Below are 6,995 nucleotides of genomic sequence, written 5' to 3'. Positions count from 1 at the left end.
CGAGGTTCGAGTTAGCGAGGGTTCGAGTTATCAGGAGTCGACTGTATTTGTTTCGTGTGGAAGGACACAAGATGCGTTATGCGTTAACGCAGATGGATTATTGCCATTCGGAGGTTCAAATGTATAAGGCTGAATTCGAATCGTTATTCACCTGTGATGACCCGACTGATTACCAATAGACAACCAGAGACCCGCGACCAATTTAGTCAAACTCAAATAAGAGCCTAACGAAGCATAATTTTTCAGTGCTACACGCCAATGAACACGGAAGGCTCAGCAGCCATTGAACTAAAGATGTGTTTTTTCGCGAGGAATCTAAGATTGGTGTTTTAAACTCAGACTGTTTGGACTCGCTTCGACTAAAGAGACGAATAATCCGAAACTGGGGAGTTGAGTGAGAATTGGAGCGAAAGTCCCTCTCTTCTTGGGCCAATTCTCAAGTCATTCTTTGTTATTCATTTTTTCATTTAATATACAAGTTATTATTTACATTTGTTAGTCTTCTTATTGCACTTGCATCTATTTGTATACAGTATTTACTGGTGAATTCAATAAAATAAATGAAACAAGCTTCAATCAGTACTCCTGATGCGAGCCGGTAAGACGTGCTGGACCTCACATTTTCACAGGAAAACCGCTCATTGGTGTGAGCTTTTGGATTTGTGACCAAAGGAAGCCACAGATCATTGAAACGATGAGTCCTTTTTTTCGGAGTGAAAATTTTATTATTTTTTTCGAATTCCATTTTTAAAGCCTATTTTGAATGAAACAACCAGGTTTATTTGATTTATTTTCCCCACAAAACGCAACCTTTGATTGCGATTTACAAAGGGGAAATTGTCTGATGACAACAATTCTCAGAATTTCCGGCACAAATAAGAGTGGTAGTCCCAAAAGAGAAGGGAAAAATATAATATTCCTCAAGATAGTCCTTGTGTTAATTGCTACCTGTACGACTTTTCGGTGCCTGGTATTTAGATATACTACATACTACAGGATATTATAGAGGAATACTCGTTTCCGTCGTGGTTGGGACAATAGGGAGTTTACGTAAGGAAGACGGCGACGGCTGCGAAAACGTCACTTAAAAAGTGAACTAGCTCTGCCTCAAACTTAATCGCGCTTATTCCATCTCGTTCAATTTGTCAAATGTTGGCAAATTTTTTTGGAGTTGAATTCTAAGGGACTGCATCAAAGTTCAGGAAAAGAAAAAGAAAGCTGCTGTCTTTTGTTCCCGTCATAGACAGGGGTTGGGGGTGGGTGGAGGGGGCGTTGGGGTTGGTGGGTGTTAAGAGTGTTGGGGGAGACGTCGGGAACGATGGAGCCTCAAAGAAGCCTCTTGTTAGACTTGATTGCTAGATGTTACAGTGAGCTCACACAAACATACAAACTAACATAAAACAAACAAACAAGAAACAGACGCTGAGTATGTTTAAAAAGAAAAATTCTTACTGCTGTAACTGAAGAAAAAAAATAGTCAAATTAACAGTTGTTGCTTTCTGAACTTTGTACCGTCCGCTTCATTAATGTCCGCCTTCCGAGTTAGTCCAGTCAGCACTAAACTTTTAAATCCTTGACAGGAGGAACATCATTGTCTTTTCAACTTCTGGATTGCTTAAAAATAACATAAGACAAGTGCTTCAAGCCCTGCTACGCACGCTTTCAAGAGAGCAGTCTCATAATATCGGACTCCTGATATGCTCCGAAGACGTCAATTGTGACGTCACTAAGGAGCACAAAATGGGTGTAAGCGTGTTACAAACCATAACTTAAGAAATACATATACAGATATATTACATTAAGCCGCCACACATTAGATTGAGCGAAAAGTTAGGAAAGAAAATGATTCATAAATTTTCTAAAAGAAACGGAAATATAAGTAATACCAAAATGTTCTCAGCAACTATGGCATGGCAGTTACAATGTGTACTGTTAGTTTTACTATGTGCAGCAGAGAGCACCTATTCAGGTAAGGTTCGTTAAAATTAAGCTATCTGTATTCGTTCACGCTTGGGGAAACGGAACTGGACGCGAACACGAAATTTTCTGTGTATCTGCAGAAGCTGAACACATAACGTGGATTTTACTTTTGTTACATGCAGCTAAAAGCTTATCGTAAAAGCTTATCGTTTCGTCTCGTGTCTAAATGCTTAATTTGTGATTGTAACAGCTGCTTTCAGTACAACATTTTGTCTTTGAAATTTGATAATTAGACATACACGGCAGACCAGTGTTAATCAAATAAATCAATTTGTGTGCTAATTAACACAGTTTCCTTTTTTTGCCGATGGGGTCAGCTTTTTCCCTGGCAATGGACTAAGAGAAAAGTTCATGTTCTTAATTCAATTCTACATTTTGAGTTGAACTGTTTTTAAAGGTTCATCTTAAGTGGCAGGCTCTTAAAAGTTTCGCTTCACTCGGCACACTTTTATGTTGAAGCACTAATGAAGTTACATTCTAACGTCGCAACTTTTGGTTTTCTAACTTGGCTCCATAGAAATAAAAAGTTTACAGTTGACTGCTGATAATTTGAACTCGCTGTAACTCGAACGAAATTCAGAAAATGTAATGAGCGTATTATGGAAGAGCTAGATAAATGTCAAGCATTCTTGTTACGTTGTTACAAAGAGGCGCTCTATTACGGCTCTTTGTTAAACAAGCATATTTTATTCTGTTTTACAGCAGTCAAACACAGTACCAGGTCCAGTTGTTCAAACGTTAGATAGCGATAAAAACCGGATAAATGAATATCCAGTGGATAGGTTTTTAGGAAAACCAATTGCGTTATACACAGGAAAGAGATTTATCCAGTGGATAGCCTTATTCACCATTTGAACAACTGGGTTCCGGTATAAAGAAATAACTAATAAAAAGACTGTTTTTAATTATTGTTATTATTATTGTTTTTTTATCACCCATCATGTTTTCCTAGCGTTCGATAAAATAACTCGAAATCTTTACAACTCTCTTGGGTGATTTCCCTTCGAACTTAGTTTTTGGCATGTCGCCTTTATTTGTCTCCTGTTTTCCAAAAAGGAACAATAATCTTCTACGTGTCGTGGTTTATAAGGAAGCGTAATTATTATCTAGTATTACGCATCTGACAAGAACCACAAAGGCCCAAACTATTGTCAGCGGTAACCGCCGCGAGAGTTTGGTATTTTTGAGTGACCAACTTAAGTTCCTTTGACAAAAAAGTTCTTGAAGATCGAATAAAGACACTTGTGGCCTTTTCTCTTTGATATATTTGTTTCAGCACCGACTTAGCAGAGAATCGTGTGAATATAAGCAACTTTGAATATTTTATGACAAGTCATTCATGCAATAATAAATTTCTTGTTCCTGCCAAATAAGATAAAACTAATAAACAAAACTAAAGAAGACAAAAATACCAAAAAAAGGCCATTGCTAGTGCCTTTTTTGTCAGAACTCGTAACGTAACGGTGTTAGTTTCAATATTATGTTAATTAGCCTCTAAAATATATTCGCAGAATTTGAGTCGATGATTTATTATTGTGGTTCATTGTTTCTCAAAGGATGTTACTAGAACGGGAAACAGGGGCGCGGGGAACGAAAAAATGGAAAATGAAAACAAAACAGAGAATTGGAAATGAAGGCCTAGGATTCATCGTAGGTTTCGTTCCCATTTTTCATTTTTTCCAAGTGCACACGTTTCAAAGAACGCAACATCACTTAGATGAGGTGAAGATCACTAGTACAATCCTTATTCTAATGATCCATACATCTATCTATTTGTTTAAAAAATTCTTCATTTTTATCGTTTAGTCACATCTTAAGTATGCACCTTAAGCAATCTTGAATTATACTAACTTTTTTGTTCTTGATCATTAGTCTGTACTTCCCTTCTCAAAAACAATGGAAATGTAACCTTCACGGCATCGTCTAGTTCCGTTGGTCCTGGGTATCCTGTGCTACATGGCCAAGATGTTTGGTGTGCCAAATTCATAAACGGTGAACAGTTTCTGAAAGTGGATTTAGGTAATATTTCAGAGCCTTTGTTTAAATTTAGAAGTATTCCGTAGGTAAATGGGTGCGACCGTAAGGAGCCCCCGATCATGGGTTTCGTGTTGGTCAAAATCTAGCATGTACAGGCTGTTATACCCGATGAACTTCCGTCAAAAATAATATTAACGAAAAGAATGCAGATTTGCTCGTTACGGCCTAAGGTAAGTTGACCACTCCAGAAAATACCATAACATAGCATAATGCTCTTTCTTTGTCGCTCCAAAATTTTGCATAAGCATTGTTTTCAGTTTCTCTTGCGGCCATTTTAACTCCCAAGAGAAACTGAAGACAATGCTTATGCAAAATTTTGGGGTGAAAAACAAAGAGCATTATGGTATGTTATGGTATTTTCTGGAGTGGTCAATATAGCTTAACTAAGGTAAGTGCAAAAGGATTGACATGTAGTCCTCACTCTCTATCCTTTGGTTAATACTGCTATGAGATATAACCAGGCGTTTTATGGAAAGGCAAAAAAAACAGAGAATCATGTTCCTTAAGCACATTTTCAAAGTAAATTATTCCGATGAAGTGACTTGGCAAAAGTAGTAAATAAAGAAGGAATAATTAAAAAGAACAAAAAAAAAGAAGAAGAAGAAAGAAGGAGCGACTGACTGGCTTACTGACTGACTGGATAAATGAATGAATGAATTAATGAATGATTATATAAACGAATCAACCAATCAATCAATGAGTATAGTATATAGTATAGTATAGTATGGTATGGTATAGTATGGTATGGTGTAATATAATATATCTTTATTGCGCCTTACTTTCCAAAGGGAGGTATCGGTCTAGTTACCGTAAGGTTTTAAATATATATTACTGTAACAATTTCACTATTGAAACAAAACCGAAAGTCTACAACAAAAACAACAAAATTACAATACATACGATTATGATTAATAATAATTAAATAAACAATCACATTGGATTCAGGAGCTCATTCCTGTTTTGAAAAATTAGATAGACATTTTGCTATAATTGGAGAGGTGCTATCGTTATCTAACTGAAGTAGATAGAAAATTTTGTCACGTTCCGCTAGGCTGGCAAAGTGAACATCGATCATTTTTTGAGACATGAAAATAAAGTTGCTGCCTAAGAATCGTTATATTCTCTACAAAGTATTAGGTAGTGCTTTTCGTCTTCTTTACAGTTTCTTTTGCAAACTAAGTATTTCCTTAGTCTGCTGGTATGGATGCACATTTATTTTGATATTTTCCTGTTTCTAAGCGTAAGGAGTGAACTTCTAATCGTAGCTTCCTAACGCTGATTTTATGTAATAGATTTCTACCTTTTTAACTTGTGGATTACGCGTAGCGTAGGAACGAGTTATTATGGGCACTGCGATATGCAAATGTGTCATTCAGGTGTAGACACTTTCGTAATTAGTCCGCCCGCACGACAGCGCCCGATATCAAGTAGACAATTGCTGTAGCTCAATCGTTCCCGAACGTCCCTGTGATCAAGCGTGCATTGTGCCCGCAGCTTTCATTGTTTTGATTTTGTAGTTTTCGCAGGACGATTACAGTCTTCAAGTGGACTTCGAATGTTTCAAATTAGCACTATGGCCAACTTGGAGACTGAATTCCGTGAACTTTTGACTCGTCCAAGCGCTAAACATGATGAAGAGATGAGCAATTGCCCTTCGTCTCCCAAAGCTCACAACGAGTATTAGCTATATATCAGGAGGTAAACAAGTTCCAGCTGATTGCTGGAAAGTGACCTCAAAATCAGTAGATCTCATGCTAAAGTTTTTAGTGTCGATGAGGATGAGAGTTTACCTATTTGTCAAACATATATAGCGATACTATTGAACGAGCATTTCTTGAAAGAAAACAAGTCTTGTAAGCACGCCAAGCACTGGCTGCACAATTGACGAGTTCATGATGCGAATTATTAACCACTGAACATGTGGTCAACCAGGAAATAAACATCCCTTGGAAGAAATAAATAACGATTTCTGCTTAAATACTAGTATAAAATTTCCAGACGTCCGCCGTGACAGAGAACCGTCGAAATTACAAATATGTAAGAAAATTAAGCCAATTAAAATGTTCTGAAAGAGTATAAAGTCAAGTAGAAATGCAATGAGCTTTATAGTACATGTTATATTGAAAGTTTTTATCCTTTGATTGTGGAGTTTACCTTGCAACTAGATTCTGCAGAAATAGACCTATGGGCAAAAAAAAAAATGCTTGTTCATCTTACTGTTGTATGACAAGGTAAAAGTAATATTGTAGTGTTGTGGCAGATGAGACACTTAAAATGAAAATGGCGGATGTGATATATATATATAGTTCAGCATTGTGTGTGGTCCTAAATAAATATATACTTGCTGTGACCTAGTTGTGGTATGGATCATCGGTTAAAAAGTGTGATGCTTACAAATACACTCAGAAAAGAACAAAAAATCTGCTTGCTGTTTGCATAACTGGTAAAACTAGTGCAGACAATACCGTAAGGGGTAGCTTAACATATAATTTGAAAAATGGGCGCAAAAGAGACTTTTTTTTGCTATGATTCGCGTATGAGAATGCTAGCAATGACTCAGTTTTACAGTCTGTGTATAAACTAAGTATATAACATGCAAAAAGTACAATTGTAATGCTTCATGAGTATTTAAGTAGATAAAAGCTTCAGTTAAAAGATGGCTATCTGTTTTATAACTGATTCAATCTGTACCAATAACAAAAAAAGAGAGGTCTTAATGTGTCGGTAGAGAGAGGGTATAAGCCAAGTTCTGATCTAGGAGCTAAGTTTTCCACATACCATGAGACGTTTAATGTTTGTTTGCAAAATTAATGTGAACTTATTTAGCTAGCTCAATTGTACTTTTATCAAAATGTGTTTATAACACTGAGCTAGAATATTCGCCTGATCAAAGTCACTGAACAGCGCGAGCGTGCTTCATATTCCTTTTGAGCACGCTGATGACGTTCACAAACTAAAACCTCGCCGGGTTCTTGTGA

The sequence above is a fragment of the Porites lutea genome, chromosome 13 (genome assembly GCF_958299795.1).
Source record: "Porites lutea chromosome 13, jaPorLute2.1, whole genome shotgun sequence".
NCBI lineage: Eukaryota > Metazoa > Cnidaria > Anthozoa > Scleractinia > Poritidae > Porites > Porites lutea.
This window is presented reverse-complemented; position numbering follows the sequence as displayed.